Source organism: Rhinatrema bivittatum, chromosome 6 (assembly GCF_901001135.1).
Source record: "Rhinatrema bivittatum chromosome 6, aRhiBiv1.1, whole genome shotgun sequence".
Classification (NCBI taxonomy): Eukaryota; Metazoa; Chordata; class Amphibia; order Gymnophiona; family Rhinatrematidae; genus Rhinatrema; species Rhinatrema bivittatum.
Window position 1 is genome coordinate 88,583,498 of NC_042620.1, and position 26,577 is coordinate 88,610,074.

At 40.8% G+C, this 26,577-nt stretch overlaps 1 protein-coding gene across 16 annotated transcripts in view; it reads right to left on the reverse strand.

The window, feature by feature from the left end:
* The window catches only part of BAZ2B (bromodomain adjacent to zinc finger domain 2B), a 1,147,511-nt gene extending 1,121,733 nt beyond the window's left edge, over positions 1-25,778 (reverse strand). For 5 of the 16 annotated variants that reach the window (XM_029605575.1, XM_029605565.1, XM_029605566.1 and 2 more), the window contains exon 1: positions 25,188-25,776. The gene's annotated coding sequence lies outside the window, so the exon portion shown is untranslated. Of the gene's footprint in view, positions 1-25,187 lie in introns of all 16 variants that reach the window. The other 11 variants (XM_029605561.1, XM_029605560.1, XM_029605563.1 and 8 more) reach the window with 5 other exon arrangements.
* Between the last annotated feature and the right edge of the window lie 799 nt (positions 25,779-26,577).

Sequence of the window (26,577 nt, forward strand, 5' to 3'; positions counted from 1 at the left end):
CACTATCCTAACCAGTGCGTCCCATTCCCTATGTTCTCGACCCAGAGGAGCGGAAGCATGGGTCCGGGACCTTTCAGCCTTTGAGGATGGATTCCACTACCACAGACTGGTGGCAGAACTGGCAACCCCAGACATCGTGCAATGCACCCAGGCAAAGATCAGTCAAAGACATGGTCCACGAGCACTGGTGGCACCGACGAAAACCGGAGGAAGCCATGCTTTGGGCCGGCAAGCAGTCCCATGCAGGGCGGACACTATCTCCAAAAAACCCCCAGAACCAACTGCAAAGAAGGTAGGGAGAAAAAAAAAATCTTACCATGCCTGCCTATTGACTAGGGAGAAAGAACCCTGGTGCAGAAGCGATGAAAAAAAACCGCAAAAACTAGACGAAAACTCTGAAGAACAGAGCAGAGCTCCACAACTGCACTGCAAAAAGAAAGACTGACGGGGGACCACTCATGGCCGCACAGATCGTGGCATGCTGGATTTGCTCAGTGTGCCAGTCAAAGTTGTAGAAACTTTGACAGGCGTTTTCAGTGCCAGGCTCCATCTGATGATGTCACCCATGCGTGAGGACTACCATCCTGCTTGTCCTAGGAGAAATTACTCAGCATACAATTCAACTGAGGAATTTATTGTCAGAAGACATGGTGAAAACAGTGTAGCTGTCTTCAAAAAGTGTTTGAGTAAGTTCTTGTAGAAAAAGTTCATAAACCATTATTAGCTATGTAGACTTGGGACAGCCACTGATTATCTGAGCAAGAAGGGTTTGATCTATTCTTTGGGATCCTACCAGTTTCTTGTGACCTGGGTTAGCCATGTTAGAAACAGGATACTGGGCTTGATGAACCTTTGGTCTAATCTAGTATGTCAGTTTATATGTTCAATATGTGTATTCCAAATTAGAAAACAAAACTAGTGAGTAGGAAGTGAGTAGGAAGCACACACAATAAGCTAATTAAGCTGTGAAATACAACATTTCTATACTGAAGAAGTGTAAGAATGTTTTTAAATTTACAAGACCTATATTTCTAGGTAATACATTTAAGACAAATAGGAAAAAATATTTTTTTTACTCAACACATAATTAAACTCTGGAATTCATTGCCAGAGAATGTGGTAAAATCTATTAGAGTAGCTGGGTTTAAAAAAAGGTTTGGACAAGTTCCTGGAAGAAAAGTCCATAAACTATTATTAAAGTAGATGTGGGAAAATCCACTGCATATTCCTGAGGTAAGGAGCATCGGATTCTGCCAGGTACTTGTGACCTGGATCGGCCACTGCTGGAAACAGGATACTAGGCTCGATGGACCTTTGGTCTGACCCAGTATGGCAAATCTTATTTTCTTATGCTACATAACTAGCTAGGGTCATCAAACAAAAGTGAGCCTGTGTGTGTCCCCTCAGACTCTTACCTATTTGCTTTATACGTCTTTCTTCTACATACCAAAAGATAATAGCCGGCCATTTTCCGTAAAAGTGGAGACTTGAAGGTAAATTTTTAAAGAAATGCAAGGGCGTCCATGTTCACGCAGTTCCCAGCACACACACACATGTGCGTGCCTACTCGCACATGCAAGGGGGGGGGGGGTCATTTTATAAAATGCGTGCGGCAATGAACTGGGTCTTTATCCAGTTCCCTCCCAGTCCGCTCCAATAAATAAGCAGACTGGGAGTGAACTTCCTACACCCCCTACCTACCCAGCCTGCTTTTTCCTCTCTCCCCCCCGACCTCTAAATCCCCTCTAATAGATTTTTTCTATACGCGTAGCCACGCGTATCCATTAAAATCCGGGGTCGGCGCACGCAAGGCTGCCAAAAATCGGCAGCCTGCAAGCGCCGAGCCGCGCAGCCTGCCTCTGTTCCTTCAGAGGCCGCTCCGAAATCTGAGCGGTCTCGGAGGGAACTTTCCTTCCACCCCCCACACCTTCCCCTCCCGGCACTATCTAAACCCCCCCCCCCCTTTGTTGTACAAGTTATGCCTGCCGATGGCGCACGATTCCCTGGAGCATTTCGGAGGCCTTGGCCATGCCCCCAGGCCGGAACCACACCTGTGGCCCCACCCCCAAATGACGCCCCCCCAGGAAAGCCCCGGGTCTTACGCGCGCCACCGAGCCTACTCAACATAGGCTCGACGCACGCGGGGGGGGGGGGGGTACTTCGGCCAGGTTTTCTCGGGGTACACACGTACCCCTTTGAAAATCTGGCCCACTTTCCTTTCCAACAATTTCCCGAATGTCACTTCTAAATTCACTGAAGAGGACAGAACCTAGCACTAATCCTTGTGGCAACCTGCTGGTGATTTTCATCAGAGTGGACACCATTGACTAACGCTCTGAATCCACTTGCACAACCAACTTCTCAGTCACTGTGGGAGCAAAGCATTGGTGGGCTTCAAACGTGAGATCTGCCCAGCGGTAAACTGATGCCATATAGAATCACAGTTTGGTTTAAACTGAGGCAGCTTTGGATCAGTTAGCCTGGGACATGGCCCTACCCCCGAGGATTTGGATTGGTCTTCAGGAGTTTAAGAAAGGGTTACTGAGAAAGCTTTAGTTTTCTGGCAATTTAATGGCAAAGGGCAGCACTGTTTGAGCCGGGAAGTGAAGTTCCAGTGATCTGAATTTGGACTGGAATGCTGAAGAAGTAATCCAGCATGATAGGACTTGGATTCATATGCAGCAGGTAGAAGAGTACCAAACTGGGTTTAAAATGTTACATTACGTGAAAAAGGAACCTGTGCATGTGTGCCTGTATATAAAAACCCTTGCAACAATTACACTCAGTTTCCTTTGGTGTCTTAGGGGCCCCTAACCTGTCACTCATTAAATGTATAAATTCCCAAATTAGCCAGCTTGCTTACCAGCCTTGTACTTGGGAAAAGTGTGAAGGCTTTGCTAAAATACAGATAGGCTGCATGTACTGCACCCCTCTGATCTACCATTCTGGTCACTTCAGAGAAAGCAACCAAGTTTGTTTAGTGTAATTTTCAATTTGAGAAATCATGTTACCTATGATCCTGTAATCCACTGGTTCCTCTGAAAAAAAATAAATAAATAAGGATATGGTAAGATTGGAAAGGAAGGAAATGTGTGGTAAGTAAACATATTAAGTTGGTTGCATATAGTGGCTAATGCAGTCATTTTTACAAAAAGATGAGTGCCAGGATCTGCTATGGGGAAAAGCAGTACAGCCAGTGATTTTTCACAGTAAAAGGTTTTGTCACCTTTCCCTCATGGAATGCAATGCAATCAAGTAAAACAATACAACTTGTTTGAGTTTGGCAAACCTATCTTTCCATGAAAGTAAAATAAAAGCATACAGTAACATAGCTGATGTCAGAAAAAGACCAAAATGATGAATGAGAGCTGTGCAATTGGGATAAGGGAGCTCCCAGACATTTCTGCACTAGGTAGAAGCACTACTACTACTTTCTATAGCGCTACACAACATATTCCATGCTGGGTTCTGAGTAGCGAATATAAAAAGTAGAGATGTGCATTCAGAAAATCCAAAAATGGAGAAATTGATCCAAATGAGCCAGTATTCAGTTTCGTTCATACCAACACTAGCTCATTCTGAAATGTTTCAGGATTTATTTAGGTGAATAGCATGTGCTATTTTCCAAAAGAAATAACTTGATTTAAAAAAAAAAACCCCCACACACTCCCAAAAGCAAAATTTGGTCATAAAATGGGCCAAAAAACAAATGAAGAAAAACGTTTGTTAACAGAGTAGAGGACATTAATGACCCATATACAGTGGCTTCATTACCTGAGACCCCAACAATTACTTTTCTGAGCCATTCTGAATCACATCACCACTAAACATGCAGATCAAAATTTGTATTTATTTTAAAGTGTTTTAACAATTCTTAATAGGCCCAAATTTCCCAAGACATTTGCCTTCCAGCACCCAAAACGAACAGGTTTAACTGACCCCTATGAACACGGTTATCTATAAAGAAATTTTTACAAGCACTTTTTGTAGTAATTTCTATGGCAATACCCTGCCATAGAAATCAATATCCATAATAGCAGTGGTGTGCCTCAATACGCCATTCACTATATATCAATGTGCTGACATTTAAACACATTACCTACTAGATTTATTTTTTATTTTGTTTATGAAGATGAATTTTAAATCCAAACATCTCACAGATCCCAAAACTAAATATGAATGTTTTAGCTTTACTTTTAATACATTCTTCACATAATTCAGAGTATAATTATTCATTCCCAGATCACAAATAAAATGCTTGATGCTAGATTATCACTATTTTTGGTTAAGGAGAAAACTGCAAACAAACAGCATTACTAATAGAAATATTACTTTGAACAAACTTCAGAAAGAAGCTGTTTGACACAATGCAAGCATTAAGAAGGACACTCGCCACAAATTTAAGAGACTGGGACCATACCCAACATATTGTACCCTGGTTTAAGAGTGAGGTTCATTCTTGTCATTGTAAGTGTAAGACAAATACAATATAAATCCTGTACCTCCAGTTCTGTAAATATATACTCTGGGTCCATAGACTCCCCACACACACACCAATTAAGAGGGGTACCTCAGGATATTTTCCACTACACTTCATCATACAAAAACATTCTGGTGTTACCTAACAGAAATACAAACTTCCTCCACTATCAGGCACACAATGAAATACAAAAATAAACAAAAACCTCACCATTTATGTAGCAAACCTGCCATACCACAGCAGTATTAACTCACAGGACTCCAAAAACAAGTCTACAGAAAGACAGCAATGCAAATATTGGGGCAGATTTTATAACCTGTGCGCGCAGCCTACATTTGTGCACCCTACCCAGCGCGCACAAATGTACACCTGATTTTATAACATGCGCTCGCCAAGCCCTAGGGGAGCCCTGATGGCTTTCCCCATTCCCTCCGAGGTTGCTCCCCCCCACCTTCCCCTCCCTATCCCACCCCCCAGCCCCACCTAAATCCCCCCCACCCTTATTTCAGGAGTTATGCCTGCCTCTGCCTCTGGCAGGCGTAACTTGCGAGCGCCAGCCGGCTGCCGGTGCGCCATCCCCCAGCACAGCCGCTGTGCCAGAGGACTCAGGACCGCCCCCGAACTGGCGCCCTGCCCCCGGGATATACGTGCATCCCGGGGCTTGCACACGTCGCCGAGCCTATGCAAAATAGGCTCAGCGTGCACAGGAGCAGGTTTTCGGGGTTACGCGCGTAACCCTTTGAAAATCTGCCCCACTACACCAAGCTCTAGAACACCAATACTCTTCCTGTAGGGAAAACACAATGAACAAGACTGCTACATATTCCTCCTTGCTAGCAGAATAAATCAGTTCAGTCACACTAGCAACACACAGACAGGCTCTCACCAAATAAGAATAGTTGACCACAAACTACAAAGAAGCCAGACTACGCCAGTGTTCTTCAAAGTAAGGCCCATGGGCCAGTGGTAGCTCCCACAGACCCTTTGTGTGGCTCCCACCTAGCCCGATGATTCAGCCCTCCAAGTTCGCTCACTGCTGTTATTGCACCCTTCTTGCCACAGCTGCTGCCTCCTCCTCCTTCAGCCAGTCAGTGTCTAGGGCTGAGAGGGAGCAATGGTGCACACTTTGTGTATGCCTGTATACACCTTGCTGTGCTGCTGCCAGTGTCTCGTTCCAGGTCAGACTGGCTGCTGTTGCGCCACTGCAGTGCTACCAGGGAGAGTCACTGAGTGGCGCAGAGAGGGAGGAGGTTAGGAGCAGCTGTGGCCTTCCGTTACCCTGCCTGTCAAACAGAAGGAGACAGAGAAGGATAGCAAAGTCTCTGAACGATGAGAAGAGGCAGCCAGAGCCAGGGGCCATCACTGTGTCTGCAAGTGCTGCATCCCAACATATGCTGCTCGCCCTACAACTGTAGGGTGGAAAGACCTGGGAGCCAGGAGGGACGGAGAGAGGAATCAAGGGAGAAACAAAATGAGGTTTGTGCTCCAGATACTGTCAGCAGAGTGTGAATTCACTACCTCCCCTAGAAGTGGCTGCATATTACTAGCAACAGGACTTGGGAAGCTGCCAAGGCCCTGGATGGGGCAGTGGGGAGGGAGTGTTCCCACTACTTTCTCATGAGTCTACAGAATATTGCTGTACTCTGTCCTGTGGCTGGACTTGCCTCCTTCACTGCCTGCTCCTTATCTACCGTATTCCCCTTTCTAGTCAACCTACTTCTTGGAGTTCTCATGATCTCTCTCCCCCAATTATTTTGCAGAAGCTTTTCTTCTTGTCCTGCTTCTCTGCCCTTGTTCTCTCCTCTCCGCTCTTACATAAAGTGTTTGATCTCTCCCACCCTAACACCTGAAAATCCATGTCAGGTCCATCATTCTAAAGCGGAAAGAGTTTGGCACCAAAAAGACACTGACATGCTCATGCTGCCCATTTGGCAGTTGTGAAGGGGACCCTCTCCACTTTGGTCAGCTACAACATTGGAGGAATGCACCTGCCTCAGTCCCAGTTTAGCACAACATTGGGCAGAGTCCCCATCCCCAGTTCCATGGGATTCAAAGTGGCCCCCACTTTTAAAATAGTGAAGACCATGGCTTTATGCGATACAAAACTTGAAAACTAATTTCATCTTCTTACCCTGTGCATAGCAGCTTCCCCCCTAGTCTCTCTCCTTCTGGCCCCCAGTAGAGATAGAGACAGAGATATATATATGCTGGAGAGAGGGTAGGGATGTGAAAGGGAGCAGGACCAGAGTAGGGATAGGGACAACCCTCTCTTCCTATTCTCCCATCACATAAGAACATTAAGAAATGCCATGCTGGGTCACACCAAGGTCCATCAAGCCCAGCATCTCTCGTGGCAAATCTAGGTTGCAAGTGTCTGTCAGATCCCAGAAAGTAGATCTATTTCCTGTTATGCCAGGGATAGCAATAGCTTTCTTTAATCTACAAAGTCTGAATAAAGAAAGCTATTGCTATCCCTGGGAGTAACAGGAATCAGATCTATTTTATGGGATCAGGTGCTTGTAACCTGGTATGGCCACTGTCTTGAGACAGGATGCTGGTTTGATGGACCTTGGTCTGACTCAGTATTGCACTTATGCATGGAACTACCTCTTCATGGAGATGGTAGAAACAAGGACAGTATCTGAATTCAAGAAAGCATGCAATGAGCATAGGAAGAGATCTCTGAGGGAGTGGTAGGTAACCCACAGCAGATCAGATGGTGTGGATAGGCGGACCAGATAGGCCATACATATGGTCTTTTTCTGCCATCACATTTCTATATTGCTATCTATGACATTTAGATGGCCAACAATCAATTGTACCTCCATGATCCACCACTTATCACCGTATTAAAAGAACTCAGTTTTATCTTAGATGATCTTTCCTTTGTGAAACCATTCTTTTTGGTGTACTGTAATCTGCTTGTTAAAGCCAATAAGATATTGGAGAAATTAATGGAGCAGAATAGACCTAGACATTATAGTGTAAGAAAACCAAGTTACTCAAAAGCAATCATTTTTTCCCCATAAATTTTACACTTAGAAACAATTTTCAAAATACAACTAGGAAAAGTCATAAAATTGCTCATAACCATATTGACAAAACATTCTTTAAAACACACCAAATATTCCAAATAAGATCACAAAAGTAATAGAACAGGCTCTAGGGATATTTCCTATAGCCATAAAATGAAAGGGGGGGGGGGGAACTTCCTTTAAAACAAAAAAAATTACAAAAATGTGATGGAAAAATAATGTATTCATTTGGTTCAAAGAATATAATTTTTTTTTAAAAGAATTCCAAATGCTTAATGCCTTTAGACATTTTTTGTAGACTAAATATGCATAGAGACATCACAACAAGATATCTAGCAAAAATTCTAACATTATTATTTAGAATCATTTAGCTCACAAAGAGCTCAACTAATACAACCAGGAACAGAATAATTTCTAAGCATTTCTGGTAATATACAAACCCAAGCAAAAGAGAGTAAATTACAATCTATATCTTACTGTAGATGTTCATTTATTTAAACTGACAAGTTATTATACAGATGGCTGCAACTATAATGATTTTATTGAACAGTCCCCATGCACAATTTTTGTATTTTAGAAAAATAAAATAAAAACCAGTGTCTTTTTTGTTAACTCTAAACTATAGAAACTCAGAAAAGGTTACAACTCTTAAGGGGGGGGGGGGGAACAGACAGCATTAGAAGAAATTAGCTCCTGAAATCTAGGCAAAAATTCATTTTGGAAACACAATCAAAGGGATTATTAAGGTCTCAGAATATATTTTTCAGGCTATTTTACATAAAAAAGATTTTTGCATTCTGGATTAATTTGCTACTGCTGACCCTTATGCTTTGTTTCTTCAAAGCCTATACTTTATCATTTTGTGCAGCATTTAGTTAAAATTTAATATTTTAAATTAAAGCTGTTTTCTGTTGCAAGCACAGCTAAAATGAAAGGCCTCTGTAACAGCAGTGACCAGATTTTAAATGCAGGCAGATCAATAAAAAAAAAAAAAAAAGCTCAGGCAGTCTCCATGTGCGAGTGGAATGGTTTATAATAGCTTGCAAATGACTATGTGCTTGCTGTAACCAGCTGTTCTTAAATTCTGAATATGCAACCAATTCATGCTAAAGCCAATTGCAATACTATTTTTACATAGAAATCCCCAATAGTTTTTGCTTGTTGTACACATTAGCTCTCTTAAGGACACAAAGGGTATTAAGCTTTAAAGCAAATAAGACCAAACTATTGGCATTTCATACATCAGGTCCATTATCACAGCAGGGTATGTCAATCACTAGAACATTCCTCTAACAGCTCTGGCAATACGACAATGATCTCTCACAAAAAAATAATAATAAATAAAAGATCTCTGCAGCATACTCAAAGTCCCCCTGTCACCCTGATGTTTTTTTGCTTCAGCCAATCAGATTTTGTCAGCCCTGACCTACTAGAAGACTCGCATCAAGCTTCAAACATTTAAAAACATCAATCATAAAAACAAAGACAGGACATTGAATTATACAGTATTAACCTCCAGGGTTTGCATACAAAGACCTTAGATTTATTTCTGTCCCAGCGCGTTAAGAGCTTCAGTACACCATTCTTTACACCAAACCGGCTGCCAATTTGATGAACCTCTCTGCCCTCAGCAGGAGTGCAGCGTCTTTGATTAATGAGTGCATGCTTGTGGAAAAGTGTAAGAACAGAAAAAAACAGGGTGAAAAAAAAAATAACCCACACACAATTATGCTTCTACACATCCGCTGATCCAATGCAATAATTATCTTCAAGACCAATCCCTTTCCTACAGAAAGAGAACATTCCATATGGTTCAAAATAAGAAACAGTGCATGAAGTATCCCACACAATATTTTAATTTTGAACAAATGTTAACTAATTAAATGCATTTGACATTTTAAACATTTAGTAAACATTACAGAAAACTATCAATGACAGTTGACTAAAAAGTAGAGCAGTTACATTCAGTTACAGCAAATCTAGTAGGCCAATTTTGTTTTAATAATTTAAATGCATAAACAATGGTATATTCTGCCTGTACAGATCAAAAATCTTTAAAAAAAAAAACAAAACTATTGCATACCACAGATCCATATAATGTTAATACATACACATTAAGATTCCCTAAGAATTATCAAGTTCCTAATGTTAACTTCTTCAAAAATATGCATCTTAATCATGCTTTTAATTAGAAATAGTAACTTGTCAATTAACTATAAATTGATAATCAAGTTGCCAAAAGGTATACTTTGATTTAAATTTAAAAAAGGGATCAATGTAATAAGCTATGCAGACCTGCTGTGGGGTTTTGTGTGTGTAGTATGTGCATCTTTCCACTCTAATATTACGCATATATGTAACACGGTTAGCATGGAAAAACATACGCACAAACCCACTCAAAGTGGTGGCTGGTTTAACACAAGTCCATTCTAATGCCTTGCAAAGAAGGCAATTAACTATTCACGGGCAACGCAGAGAGCCATGCTGGTGTTATTGAGGGGTTGTTTTTTTAGCGTGTGGGTCAGGGCAGGAGTTAAATGTAAGCACCTGTCTGGAGGTCGAAAATTTAAATGGCAGAAGCCAGAAGAGAGGTCAGAGAGGGAACAGGCACATGTCAGAAATGCTGAATGCTTTTGTAGCCCCTTTCAAATCTCTGCTGCATTTCCCCCACTCACCGGCATCTGCCATTATAGCTCCCACACAGTCTGTGACGGATCATGAAGGGGTTAGACAATAGACATTACTCTACCCACCTTCAGACCCACTCCCAGACCACTAACTTACCTTGGTCTTAAAAGGTTTTCAACCAAGAAACAATCACGGGTCACCACAATAATGCAGGTGTATCACAGTTTATTGCATTGGGTCTTCAGCATGCACAATCTGCATGGATATTTGTTTTGCCCAGATTTTCTTCATATCTCATATTTGTATGCTGCCCCCTTATTATACCCCACAGAGGTGCCTGTTTTTGCCGCGTACACAAAAATAAATATAAATAAATAAATAAATACGTGCTGACAACTAGTGCAGGTTTCACTGCGGATCTTATTATGGTCGGTCCCAAAGTCTTTGAGAGATGTTTCCAAAACATTTGTAGATAATTTAAAAAAAAAAAAAAAAAAAAAAAAGAGCTTATTTTAAAAGAATGGATTCAAAGTTTTTTGGGGGTTTTTTTTTATTTTACATAAAAAAACAAGGTGAAAAAGTTTCAGAAGGATAGCCATGGTAGCAAAAGTTACAGGAGTCAGGTGGCACCTTACAGACTAACCAATTTATTGACAAAGTTGACTGTCCTCGAAAGCTCATGCTATATAAAACTGCAGGATTACTACCCTTGCATACTCAATTTATAATCATCTGTCATTCAGGCTGATACAGTACAGTGCATTCCGGAGTGGACTGTTAGCCAGCATTTGGATGCGCGTTTGACGCGCTAGCTTTACCCCTTATTCAGTTAAGAGGTAATAGCGCATCCAAAACGTGCGCCCAACCCCCCCCCCCCCCCCCCCCCCGAACCTAATAGCGCCCGCAACATGCAAATGCATGTTGATGGCCCTATTAGGTATTCCCGCGCGATTCAGTAAGTAAAATGTGCAACCAAGCCGCACATTTAAATGGCAGAAGCCACCAAGCCGCACATTTTACTTTAAGAAATTAGCGCCTACCCAAAAGGTAGGCGTTAATTGCTCCGGGCACTGGGAAAGTGCACAGAAAAGCAGTAAAAACTGCTCTTCTGTGCACCCTCCGACTTAATATCATGGCGATATTAAGTCTGAGGTCCCGAAAGTTATAAAAAGTTAAAAAAAAAAATTTTGAAATCAGCCCGCGGGTTGAAAACCGAACGCTCAATTTTGCTGGCGTCCAGTTTCTGAGCCCGTGGCTGTCAGCGGGCTCGAGAACAGACGCCGGCAAAATTGAGCGTCTGCTGTCAAACCTGCTGACAGCCGCCACTCCTGTCTAAAAAGAGGCACTAGGGACACGCTAGTGTCCCTAGCGCCTTTTTGCCGCGGGCCCTAATTTAAATAAATTAATTTAGTGAATCGCGCACACAGGAGCGTGGCCTGTGCGCGCACCGGGAGAAGCTCTCCCACGACTTTTACTGTATCGGCCCTATTGTGACTTACAGTTTCTTCAAAATGATGCAACTCCTTCCTGTTAAAGTTACATAGGCTGTTCCAGGTATACAGTGTGATTTAGTTCATACAAACTGACAGTGGATTTGATTCTGTGTTAATTTACAAACATATCATGTATATTCAATAGGAAAATCATGAAAAACTGACTAGCTCAGGGTACAGAGGTGGAGAGAGGCCAAGGACTGGTTTTAGCACCATTAATATAAAGTATGCAGCACTTTTTCTGTTAAAGTTTGACTTTTTTCAGGTTATACCAGCCTAAGATTTCTCACAACCCATCAAAAATCAGTTATTTTTTTCTGGACCATTTTAGCTACTAATAAATCTATTTAACAGCATTTATGAATCAGCTAAGAATACTTGGCATGTTTATATATATATCTCTTCACCTCGGAACAACTACAAATCCTACTCGTCTACGCCCCTCCGGGCCTCCTTGAGACAGACCCCTCCCCCTTAGTAGAGGAAATCACAACCCTCATCAAACTGGACGCTCCAGCAATTATCCTAGGAGATTTTAATCTGCATGTGGACAACCCTACCCTATCATCCAGCTGTGAATCCTCTCTCTCAGCCCTCTCAGCCCTGGGGTTCAAACAAATAGTTAGCAAACCCACACACAAAGCAGGCCACACGCTGGATCTTATCTTTATTAACCCAGGCATCAAACATTCTTCACGCCTCAAAAGCAAGAAGGTCCCTTGGTCTGATCACTCACTTATCTCAACCTCATTGAAAAAACCCTCCACCTCCATAGGGCCCTCACCATCTTTCCCATACAGAAGATCCTGCTCTACAGAAGACCTCAGCTCCCACCTAGCCTCTCAACTTCCATCCATTGATCTCTCAAACCCGAACACAGCTCTCCGCTCTTGGAAAGCCATCACAGACTCCATAGCCAACAAGCTATGTCCGCTTACAACCAAAAAATCACTCCCAAACGCCTCCAAAAGACAACCATGGTTCACGGAAGAACTAAGAAAGCTAAAACAAAATCTAAGACAGAAAGAGAGCGACTGGCGCAAATCCCCAAGCACCAATACACGATCCATCTACAAAGCCACCCTCCATCAATACAAGTCAACTACCTCTAAATCCAAAAGGGACTACTATGCATCCAAGATTCACCACTTAATCTTCGACGCAAAAGCTCTCTTCGCCTATGTCTCCAATCTCACCCAAATCAACCCACAGGAGATTCCCAACAACCTAGCACAATCCAAAGCTGAAGAACTTGCTCTTCATTTTCACAACAAAGTCAACAGCCTTCTAACTCATCTGCCTTCTAATCCCACCGACCCTGCTCTTTACCAGTCTCTTCAACAGTCATCCCTCAACAACAATGGTCTGGAAACACTTGAACCCATCTCTATCTTAGAGATACAAACTCTTATAAGAAGAATGAAACCTTCCTCCCATCCTTTAGATACTATCCCCACCAAACTGCTCCTGGCCATCCCTGACTCCATCGCTAAAACATTGTCGGACATCATAAACTGCTCACTCTCCCAAGGACTTTATCCTGACGACCTCAAATTGGCCTCTATCAAACCTCTACTTAAGAAACCCAATTTGGATCCTAAAGACCCCAACAACTTCCGTCCTATCGCCAATCTCCCATTCATAGCCAAGATTCTAGAAAAAGTTGTCAATACTCAACTCTCCGAATACATTGAAGAAAACAAAATCCTATTCCAATCACAATACGGATTTCGCAAATCACTGAACACAGAATCCCTCCTCATCTCCATGTCGGACTTCTTATTAATGGGCCTTGACAAAGGTCAATCCTTCCTCTTAATTCTACTGGACCTATCAGCCGCCTTTGATACGGTCAATCATTCCATTCTCACTTCCATTCTGGCTTCTATAGGTATCTCAGGCACCGCACTCTCATGGTTTAAATCTTTTCTATCCAACAGAGGCTTCAAGGTTAAGATACAGAACAAAGAATCTTCAAGAATGGACGCATCCATAGGAGTCCCTCAGGGCTCCTCACTGTCACCTACACTCTTTAACATTTATCTTTTACCAATCTGCCAACTCCTCTCCAACCTTAACCTCAAACATTTCCTCTATGCCGACGACATCCAGATCGTGATACCCATTAAAGAATCTTACACAAAAACACTGGTTCACTGGGAAAATTGTCTCTTCGAAATTAAACATCTCCTGTCTAACCTAAACCTAGTTTTAAACTCCTCTAAAACAGAACTGCTACTCATCTCCCCAGATAACTTTTCCATCTCTAATCCTCCAACTATCCCAACTACTACACAGGTGAGAGATCTAGGAGTATTAATTGATAACCGGATGAACCTCAAAGCTTCCATAACAGAACCACCAAGGACTGTTTCCACAAACTCCAAGTTCTAAAAAGAATTAGACCACTCTTCCACACTCAGGATTTCAAAACCATTCTACAAGCTATCATTTTTTTCTAAGATCGATTACTGTAACTCTATCCTTCTGGGCCTTCCTTCCTCCTACACTAAACCCCTTCAGATGTTACAAAACGCTGCGGCAAGATTACTGACAAATTCCAGAAGGAGGGACCATATATCTCCAATCCTAAAAGATCTCCACTGGTTGCCTGTTCACTTTAGAATCCTCTACAAATCTCTTTCCATAATATACAAAACCATCCATCAACATACCCCACTCGACTTACAAGTCCCATTCCAAATTTATAACTCCTCCAGACCAACAAGAGACGCACTCAGAGGATCTCTTCAAGTGCCCCCAGCCAAAACTACCAGACACATTACCTTGAGAGATCGGGCCTTTTCAACAGCCGGCCCCCTTCTGTGGAACTCCATCCCACTGGACCTAAGACAGGAGCCCAGCCTCCCAACCTTCAGGAAGAGACTTAAGACCTGGCTATTTAAAAAAGCGTTCCCGGACACCGATTAATTCTATTCAGCCAGATCTACCACTTCCACATGTAAAAATGTTATTACTAATGTAAATACCTATACCTAATTCTCTCCCTTTTCTTCTCTTCTCCCAGTTCTATTACCTTGTTATTTGTAACTGCTTCCTTCTACACTAATAGGTTATTCAATTGTTCATTGTACACCCCTGTTATATGTAAACTGGCATGATGTGTTTGCAACATGAATGCCGGTATATAAAAATTTTAAATAAATAAATAAACATACATACATACACACACATATATATAATGCATTACCACCAGACCTCAGGCAAGAGCAGTGTCCATCTTCCTTCAAAAAAAATATTTAAAACATGCCTATTCAGCCTTGCCTTCCCTGACTCCCAATGCTATTCTTCCCATACTCCAGACTGTAGCCTTCACAGACTCCTAATTCTTGCAACCTCAGACTGTCAATTCCTCCTCTCTTTCTACCGAAATTCGCTCCTACCATGTTTCTTAGCCACCTCTCCAAAGCATTCCTCCGAGACATCTATTTACGAGAAGTTAATTTATACGATAGGATAAGTTACAGTTTACTATATGTTAAGTTATAATTCATTTCATATTTATATGCCTTCATTGTTCTATGTGACGCTCCTAAGTGAATTTTGTTGTTATAATGTAAACCGGTGTGATTTGTATTCTTACAGGAACTTCAGTATAGAAAAATTAAAAATATTATTATATATATAGCCTTCCTGTTAAGATTACACAGATTATTCCTGAGATATATTTACATATGTTAGAGGGACTCACCCTCAAGCTAGGTTGAGAGAACCTTGCCCAAATCTCATCTTGGAGTGAGTTTCCTCACTCCGAAGGCCAGCAAATCTTCACAAGAGACCACTGTTCTGTTCATAGGTGTCACGTAGAATGTCAAAAGTGACCCCAAACCCCCTACACTCTTACCTAAACCCCACCTCGAGTTACTAGGTGGGCCTACCATAGGGATACAAATACCTACCTATGGGCCATGACATTGTGGCCAGTCTCTCTCCCCCTCCCAGGCTCTGGACCCATCAATTCACCTGAAATAGGGTTTACGGGACACATCGCAAATGGCGATGAAACCTTACCGCACGGTCACGGCAGCTATCGCACAGCCTAACACAATTCAAAGAGGTGTAGTTAAAAATCGGCGTTATGGCTGTGCGATAGCTCTTCGCAGGCAGGCTAACCCAGCCCACTCTCCACCCCTAACTCCTCCTATTTTCTGAATTTGCATCACACCATACGATATGGTGCGATCGCATGCGTTAAACACGTTTTCGCATGCGTTAAGGGCCTATCGCATGCGTTAACGGGGCTTTTCTCATGCGATAAGCCCTTAACGCATGTGAAAACGCCTTATCACATTTTGATAAATGACCCCCTATGTTACTTATGTAAGTATCAAAAGGTATAGTGGGGAGGGGACAAGATGGCGTCGAGTCAGTAGACATGGGACTGCTGTGCTCTCTTTCCTTAACTACTGGGGCACTGAAGAGAAAGGGGAAAATCTGAGTTTTTCCCACCGAACCCTCATTGTTACCCGGCCAGCAGTCAATTGTCTCCTTCGCGTCTTCTGCTGACCCTGGATGTTTCAGTGGTGAAGTCCCCGCTGAAGCAGTGGGCGAGGGAGTGTCAATGCTTCCTGGAGATGAGGTTTCCCTCAGCCCGTGAGAACAGGCTCTTGCACCAGCTGAACGACATGCTTCCTCCAATGGTACTGCAGAGACGCTGGCAGACAAATTAGCGCCAGCATTCCAGTGGGTGTTAGCTGAGGAGATTATAGCGGCTTCTGCCTCACCTCTGCAGGCTCCCAATGGGCTGTCGGCGGTTGGAACTGCATTTTTTTCTTCCTCCTCTAAAGGCATTGGTCCGGTAAGAGGACAGGTTAATTTTCTTCCTGAAGCTGTTTCTTCTTTAGCAGCCCCAACACCGCAGGATTCCTTTCGGATACCCCCAAAGCCAGCAGTTTTAACTCCGGAATCGCTATGGGAACTAATGGAGAATTCCACTAAGATTTTGTCTCTTTCTGTATTAAAAGTAGATTCTGTTGTTACCAAATTAGACCCTATGGTTGTTCAACATGAAAGTTCCATGCAAGAGCATTCAAGGCAACTTGCGGCAGTTCAGCAAAATATTAAAATTCAGGGGATCCAGTCTATTCGGGATAATAGAGATCTCTCTCTCAGGCTTGAATTGCTGGAGAATTCTTCTCGCCAGCTTAACCTCAGGATTTTCAATTACCCCAAGTTTTTGGGTAAACTTCTTATGGTAACTTTAAAAAAAAAACTATTTCCTCCAAGTTTTGGATATTTCACCTGAAGAATTTCCTTCTATTGATAAGAACTTTCAGCCCGTAATCTTTTCAAGCATCTGCAAATGTTTCAGCTGTGAATCAATTACCTCCACTGAATTTCTAGAGTTATCTGGTCCGGAAATTAGAGATAGGGCCACCTTGCTTGTATCTTTTGTTGCCGATTCAGATTTGTCTAAAGTGATGTCTATTTTCAGAATTTAAATTCTCCTTTTTATGGCCAAAATCTGGAGGATTTTTCCTGATATTTCTAGCTTACCCAGGAAAGGAAAAAAGTATTTTTAGCTCTCAGGAAAGATACTTTCAACTTGGGGGCTTCTTCTGCAAATGTTTTGTGAAGTTACGCTCAGATACCTTTGTATTCTTTGCACCTGAGCAGCTACAATCCTTCCTCAATACTAGGAAAGTTATTACCTCTTCTCCAGTTCTGAATGATTCTTAGTGTTATAGGGAGACCGGTATTAATATATGGGGATCCTTATTTGCTATCAGCCTTTCCTTTAGTTGTTTACTTATTACTCCTGGGTATATTTACTTCTCCTTTCTATAATCTCATTGTTTTTCTTTTATTTGGGGATAATATTGTGAACTAGTTTCTTCTACATATTATAGGATATAATATTTGCTTTTCTTTGTTCTTTTTATTATCCTCATGCTGCTAAAAAAAAAAAAAAGTTCTGTATTGCTTTGTAATTTAAAAACACAAACAAAAAGTTGAAAAAAGAAAAAAAAGTCATAGTGTGGTTCTTCAAACTACAAAGGAAGAAATACAGCACTAAACAGAAGAGAGTCCTTATATACATCTTATCAATCTAAACATAGCATCTGTATGAGACTCCTTCAGACTCGCTTGTACACACACCTTAACATGAATGCTCAGCCGAGTGCACCTTATTACACTGGGACCTGAATGCCAGTAGGATGTGTACCTGTAGTGAGCCAAAACCCTCTCCTCCAGATAAATGAAAAGCCACAGCAGGAAAACTGGTAGGGTCCTCCTAGGTTACAGAGTTATAAACATGAAGAATCCCAGAAACAGGAGCAGCAGGGAAGGGTTGCAAAATCCAGAGTACCTGAAAAGACCAGGGCACCATGGGAATTTGAGAGTACATCCCCAAGTGAGGGCAGTTTAATTCAAGGCTCCCCACACTCTTCAGATACTTTGGGTCCTGTAACCTTTCCTGCTCGCACCTATTGCTGGGATTCTTCATGTTTGTAAATCTGTGTCCTAGGAGGATCCTGCCAGTTTTCCCGCTTTTGCTTTCTATTTACCTGTTGGGAATGTTTTGGCTCAACATGCAAACATATACAAATGCATTAACAGTGCATCCAATTACAATAACTCAATGACACAAAGTATTTTCTCTATATTAAAAAATAAGGTGTAGGTGACTAAGGTATGCCTCCATTATCAATAATGAAATATTAGATTGGCATAGTTTGAAACAAAATTTAACTGGTTTGATGTATGCCTTCAAGATATTGTTGAAAAATTAAAAGTTACTTCATCGTATCCCCTCATCTTCAGTAGCCAGTAGTACTTATAAAACATGGCGGTAGATAAAGATCGTAAGGCACACCTAGTTAGTTCAATTTACTTCCTGTTACAAAAGTTATGGACCTGAGTTATCTCTTGACTTTGCCTTCACCTCTACATCTCTGCAGCTATCTAGCCTCCTCTTATCCCATGCTCTCTCAAATTCCATTACTAGTTTTGCTTTCACTACCTCCAATGGGAGGCTGTTCAATGCATTCACCATCCTTTCTGAAATATTTCCTTAAAGTTCCTCTAATCTTGTTACATCCTTTTGGAAGTTATAAATAGACCAGACGGCCTAAAGTAGAACTACCAAAATAGTGCAGAGTCTGCACCAAAAAACCCTGAAAGTGAGACTTAAAGACCTAAATATGTGCACTTTAGAAAAGAGAAGAGGAGAGTTAATGACAGACATTGTAAAACCTCAAAAGGGAGAAATAATGCACAAGGGAAAAAAAACAAACAAAAAAACTCTTTATTCAGTGGAAAGGAAGCTCTAGACAAGGGGTTTATGATATGAGGGAGTGATTTTAAGACTAAAACTAGCATGGTGAAAAAATAAATTTAGAAAATGGTAAATGCCAGCCATAGAGATTTAACAGCCATTATGTTTCCCCCAATATTGTTTGCACTTATTTTGCTCATTTTTTTTTTTGTTTTATCATTTTGCTTCTCTGCCCCCCCCCCCCCCCATCTACTTTTAACTGTCTGCTGCCAACATTCATCTGGTTTCTATTCCTCCTCTTTTTTCCCTTCCTCCTTCCCCGCCATCTTCCCGACAGCCTCTCTCTCCCTGCCAGAGTTTCCCTCCTTAGGCCTACTCACAGCAGCTCCTTCTGGACCTGGGCCTAGTCATGGCACTTCTGTCCAGGCCAGTACCAGGCACCAAGGATTTATATAGCCTTGAATACATTTCTTCAGAGCAAAGGTTTTGGATACATGGATGGAGTCTTCCAGAAAACAAACCTGGTGCTGGAAGTAGAATGTATTCTTTTTCTGCCACAGTTCATTAGATGCAGGAAACACCAAACAATTGATAACATATTGCGTGAACTGGAAACATCTTCTGTGGTACCGCACAGGAATTTAGGGCCTTATTTAGAAAGTACTTTTCTCCTTTATATATCTATGGAAAAATACCTTTATTAAATAAGCCCTTTGAGAGAAAACTGTAAAGCTTACATCTACTGTTATGAAGTAAAAAAAAAAGATAAATTTTCAAGTTTTGAAAGATTGGGGGAGGGTTAGTAAGATTTAATGGTGCTTCCTTTAAAAAATGAATTTATATCATAAATTCAGTGAGCAAAAAATGTTTAATAATCAATAGCTTATAATCATATTCACTGATTGCATATAATTGACAAATACTGAAACAGGACATTTTGCTATAGGAAAGCAAGAATGTTGTAAGCTAAGCATGTGGCAAGTTGAGCACAAATGAGAAAAGTATATCATTGACATTGAAAGTGAATCTGGTTTTAGAAGGGGTTAGGACTTCTCTTTCCATTAGATAAAGCATCCAAATGAAGAAACACAAACAAGGTCTACACAAAATTGCATACAATCAGATTCTGAAAGAGGATTTCTCAATATTTTGCAAATGTACCCATTACAGGCTTAGTCAGAGTGAAGTTGTTCAGGCTTAATGGCTGAATCCACACAAGTCAATATTTTCCTAGAAGTATTTGTGTATTGTCTCAGCTCTGTACTTTCAGCTGCATAGCAAAGTGCCATGGTTAGAAAGACACATGGGTACATTCCATTTTCAAAACTGTACACACATAGTAGGAATGACAGCAACATGTGTACTTTTAGCCATGTAACAAGTCTACTTTGAATGACTGTATGCAGGTACCTTGTGCTTGAAAACCGCTGCATAGTTTTAACATTAGATGCCCTATTGAAAATGTACTTTCAAACTTAAGCCTCAGAACCAGGATACTCAAGAATTCTACTCCATGCTAAATACCAACATGACAGCACTGCACTTACTCCACAATATATTTATATATATATTTGGCCTAGTGGCAACGCTGTGTACCAACATGAAGGAGACCTATTTCAATTTCCAGATCCAGCTTCTGATCCTCAGGACAGCAGGGGATGGGGATGCTGAATTACCAGCATGAGAGACAGGGGTCTCCACAATCACATCATTTACACTCACAAGCAATCAACAATTAGAGAAACTAATATTAATAGAGAAAGATTATGTAAATTACATCATATACATGCACTTTCCATTAATCCAATACTTAACCCATGAACAAATGCAACTTCTAACTTAAGGCAATGCTCATAATACAGTTTCACCATAAACACAGGAGTAGAACTCTTGAAAGCTAGTCAGAGATGTATTAAGTTAATCCTATAAAAAGTTATCACCTACAAGTTGTTTGATTTTTATTTCTACATACCATAAACAGAAAAAGAAAGAAAATGTGCCTGAGCAGGGAGGCCCCTTTGTAAGTGTACATTTATCTGCTTTACTTCAGTTCCAGACAGATCTTGTCTCCTTTACACAATAATGTGTAGATGCACAATAGTGCATTTCAGCATCGAGTCTCTCTTTGATTCTTTTCAATACAGTCTAGTTGAATTCCTCTTCAGAAAGTACCATGTGCAAGCTCAGAAAAAGAATTGTTCTGGCTCTTCAATTGGGCAATGTTTTAGGTATTTACAAAAAAGTAAAGTAAAAGGCTTTAAATTTCAGCAGGCCTTCACTTCTAATTGTCTGTATTATATGCAAAGAATGATAACCCAAATGCCTGAACTCAGATCTTTGCAACTAAATGGTCTGACAAATTAACCATCCTTCAAAGATAATTGTGCATTAGGAATTAATAACTTCTGAAGATATCAAATAATTCAACTTCCAAAACAGATTTTTTTTTTGTTAGGTAACAAGACATGGCATACTTTTTGAAAGTCTAAAGTTAACTCCTCCAACTTTCTAAATCATATGTACTACTATAAACATAAAAGTATGCAAGTCCCAACCCATCTTTTCACTAATTTAAGGGGATCAGATAAAGTCTGAACTTACTCACAACAACAAATATCCTACATCTTGTGCTAGAACAAAAAAAAAGTAGCAACAAAGACATTTAACAATTGCAGTTCAAGCTGGGAGTGACTGTTCTGTTTCAATTCAATGACACCACTAATGGCTTCTTAGCAGCTCCATGAAATCAAGCAGCTGTCAAGTCGATGCATCAGAAGGAACAGTTATGCACTCCCATAAGAAAAAGCAACACATCAGGATGTTTGGCAAAACATCTGCTCCTTTACACTGCAGATCTACAATAAATACGCAAACAAAGAAATGAAAGGCAGAAAAATAGTGGATGGGGGGGTTAGAAACACACTGCCCTTCAATTGACAGGGGAAAAAACAACTTGCATAATCAGCATAAGGTATTTAAACAATAGAAATCTGCTTAACTGCAACAATTCTAAGCATAATGTAGGTAATATGAACCAATCATCAAATACTGATTGGAAAATAATGTAAACTTCATTTTTTCTCAGACATTTTAGTATTCTAGCTTCTGTATTATTCAAACACAGTAGTAGAAACACAGAATTACTTATTACCACGGAATGAACTGTTTAAAGAAGAGTAAAATCCTACATATATGCCCAAAGTAATTCTATGTTAAATAACCAACACTAAATTTAAGCTAATACCACATTCCAGTCTCCTGAAGATTTTGGATATCAATTTTTCATAAGATCAGTAGGTGTTCATTGTGCTATCTTTATTGATTACAATTAGTATTGCACTACAATGAATTCCTTCTCTAAGAACCTCCAAGGAATCAAATGGGGTTTATTTTCTTTTTATTGGATATAAAATGTACTGACATCGAAAAGATTCTGTCCTAAGGGAACTGTCCATCTAACAGGAATTCACGCATAGAGGTTTAAAATTTGTGAACACCAACATTGGAAACTGTACTTACAGCTATCTTTTAGAGTAGTGTTAGGCCGGTCAAAGTTTTCCCCATGTCTCAAAATTGCTATGAACTGTGTTCTTTATGCATGCACCAAAATCTTAATGTAAACCTTAAGTGAAACTTTTGGAATTTGGATGTTATTAGAAGAAGCATCCTTGCTGAATAGGACTCTGGAGCTCTATTCCATTTTTTTTTCTGTAGAGCAGTCTATAGATTCCTACAGTAATTCATCATATATGTAAAAATTTTAGTTCTGTCTCATCAATAGACCAATTTGTGGAAATAAATGGCTGTAGCTTGAGTATTCCCTACCCTGGAATACTTAAGACAGCAAAAATGTAAAAACAAGCCAATGATACACAGGTATATTTTAAACAACAGTATCTTCTCTGCATGTTCATGCAGCAGATATTCTTGTGCGATACAGCTTATTGATACACATCTTTGCCACAATATTTTATGCTATTTACAAAAGGTAGACATCAAAACATACTTAACTATCATTTTTTAAACTGCTTATTCTCAGTTGTCACCATTTATAATCTGCCTGATCTTCCAGGCCTTTGTTGCATGTATAATTTAGAACCATCTGTTCTATGCGCTTTTCACTATTTAAACATTTTCAGCTACCTCAGATTCACATAACTGGCAGAACTTCAGTTCTTCCAAGCAGGAAAGTACTTTTAGTACAGTGAACTAGTAAGGTAAATATCAGATTTAGTCATACAAAAGTCAGTTTCCCCTAAAATCCACCAAAAACCCTTACTAAGTGAATAACTAGTTAAGAAAAAAAAAAACTAATCTTAATAGAACAAATATAAAAAATTATTTGTGTATGTTAATTATCACCAAGATTTTAATGCAGGGAAAGAGAATTTACAGTAAACATGCAGAGACAAGAAAAATCACAAGCTAATGAAATATGAGTAGGCAAAAGAATTCATCTTTTATTTTGTTTACAGCACCTATTTAAGAACTGTGTGGAATGTTAAAGACTTGCCATGTGACCAGAAGTTTTATCAAAAGAAAAAGTATCTGCGAAAATAAACTGTACCTTTTAATGTTTCCCCTTTTAGGCTGCCCTAAGAGCTTAAAGCCAAAGAAATTTTGTATTTAAACATTCTAAGTACATTTTGCCACCTCTGAATCCAGTATATGAAGCAAAATCAAAAAGTGTATGGGATATCTACAGGTACCTTCCAGACCTATATTACACCTTGAGAGCAATGCAGAATTAAAAAAAAAAAAAAAAAGGGACTTCAAGATACATAATCTTCTCAAGAAAACGTTCAGCTTAGTAAAGGCACTAGATAATTTAGTCTGCAGCCAAAATATACCATAATGTGGCATTTGACTTGATGTTTAGGAAGAACGCAAAACCTGTCATAAAATTTAAGACTTAACTGGGACTACTTAAAAATAAACTCGGAAAACAAAATATGATCTTCCAATATTTCTTGTTTGTTCTTTGCAGGTTATTTGTCCACCTGTTACAAAATCACCCATGGAAAGAAATTCATTCATTCTTAATAATAATGTACATTTTGCATTAAAAATTACAAACCTCCTGCTTAATATAAGCTGACTAAATGAGCTGATCCGACCTTGCAGCAGAAATCCCTGGAAAACCACTTTTGAAAGAATTTCACTTAAACTTTACATGACGTCACTGATTCCGTATACGGTAACGTTCCCTTAACTTTCCACCTCGATATTAACAGGTTTCGGGATTTCATCCCTCCCAAAATATAAGAGCGAGAGACTTGGGAATAAAACTTGCCAAGATGGCGAGAGGCTTGTTGTTTAGAGGGCAGAAAAATGGAGGATATTGTAATATACACAAAGGGATAAATTTCAACAACTCGACCAGGCTGCAGCTGCTTCTCTTTATAAGGAAGCAACACAAAAGATAAGAGCAAAAAAGAAAGCCGCAAATCCAAGGAGGAGTGGGGAGGAGGGAGTGGGGTGAGAGCGCTGCAAAGCGGCACAACCACTCTTCACCCTACAATCTGACGTTTTATAAAGCAGTTCTAAATAAAACGAGATTGAAAGAATAAAGCGAAGAGCTTCAGGAGGAGGCAGAAATGTGCACTCGGTGGGGAAGTGCTGGGAGATGTGTCAGACATATTAAGAGAGGAAAGCTCCTGTTACCCTGCGCACACATACACACACGTCCCTCGGGCACTCATATTTATTTTCTCCGGCTTTTTTTTTTTTTTTTTTTTTTTTAACAACAGGAAAGAGGGCACAAGACAGCGGGTGCAGCACCGAGGACGGGACAGGGAGAAAGGGGCGGGGGTGGAGAGAGAAGGAAAAGAAAGAGTTTGAAGAGCCACCTCTTGGGCCGGGGAAGTGCTGACATTCTGAGGGCAACGTTTCAACCGTATTATTTTCAAACCTAAAAGGGGCATTTAGCGGGGGGGTGGGGGGCAGGGAGGCGGGAGCCGCCACGGTGCTAAACAGCAACGGGACACAAAGAGGCGACTGCGGCCAGGGAGAGCCGGCGCCCAGCCCTGCAACCGACTCCGCCGCCCGGGAAACTTTCAAACCACACCGGCCCCAACCGCCATCCGCACCCCGACCCCCACCGCAACCCAGCGAAGACAGGCAGCCCCCCCCCCCGACAGGCCGCACGACGCCACCGAAAGCCGCATCCCAACGGCCGCCACAGACCCGGCACGTTCCCTTTGAAAACCAGAGCCCAAGCCCCTCTCCCCTGACCCCACCAAACCGCTTCTTTCTTTCCACCTTAAAATCGGCCAGTCCCCTCTACCTCCCTCCCCTTCCCATACGCTCACCTTAAGTCTGGAAGTCGCCCGAAATCGTTGCTTTTTTTCAGGCCCGCCGACGCTTTGGAGGGTTCGGAGACGCGGGTGGGAAAGGTTCTTGGGAAGAACTGGGGGGGATTTTTTTCTCTCCCCCACCCCCGCCACAACCAGGATCCGTGGAAAAAAAGGGGGGCAAAAAGAAAGAGGGACGATTGGTGCTGGGAAGGCTCCGTGCGCGTCTCTCCCCGGCCGCCTCTCTCTCGCTCTGTCTCGTTAGTTCCTTACTGCAGATTGAAGGAGATTCTTCTCAAGGTTTATTCAGCTTCACTTCAAGGCGAAGGCTTCATGAACCCAAAGTGACGTCAACCAACAAGGCTCTCTAACAATGAAACTTGCTGTTAACAAGGGGGGAAAAAGGAATTGTTTATTTCATTTTAACTGAAGTCACAAATGACCTATCAGCTCGGAAAGAAACAGGGAAAGGAGTTTCCACTCTTCCTACAAAGGCGGTCCTGCTGGATTCATGTGCGTCCTAGCTTCTTTTTCTTTACCAGGAAAAGTTAGTGCTTTACACAAATAAGATCGTTGCATTTTCGCGATTTATTGTTAATGATCACAGGCACATTAAGGAAAATAATAACCTGACAGACATCTTGCGATGGACGTAAACTTTTCATCTCTTCTGACAAGGCAATATGCAAAAGATTTTTTTTAAAATCTGTTTTAAGTGATATTTGGGTACCACAATATTATGAAAAATAAAATAACTTCTGTAGTCGCCCCCAAACAAATACAAATCATACTGTATATACAGTGAAGGACTTCTTGTATCCTACCCATGAAACGATCGGTATGGGAAAGGAGCTATTGGGATTTTTTTTTATTCTCTACCTGCTTTGCCAGTTATGAATACTGACATTTTGTTTAGTGCATAGCAGGAAATAAAACCTCACTCAGCTCCCTAACAACCCAATCCATATGCTGTTTGTAAAAGTGGAATCGAAGACTAGTACCTCCCAGTTCCAACCCTTTAACTCTACACGTGGTTTCTCTTTTTGGAGTAGAGTCAAGTTAGGCCAGGGTTAAAGTACACTAAACAAAGAAAGACTTGTTTGAAACAAATAAAACTCTCACGCTTCTAAGAATATATCTTATTAAGAATGAAATGCCTATCTTTGTATTGGTTTCTTCATGAAACGTATTTTCCTAAAATATATTGTATGTAGTTAGTGTAAAATTTGATCCTTATTAATAGGATCATTTATGCTAGTAATCCTGTCTGGTTTATCCCACCTTATGTATTTTATATGTTTTCACATTTTCTTTAAATTTTATTTATTTATTTTCAGTTTTTATAGACCGATATTTGTTTAGTAACCTCACATCGCTTCACAATTAACAGAAACATTGCAGCTGTGCC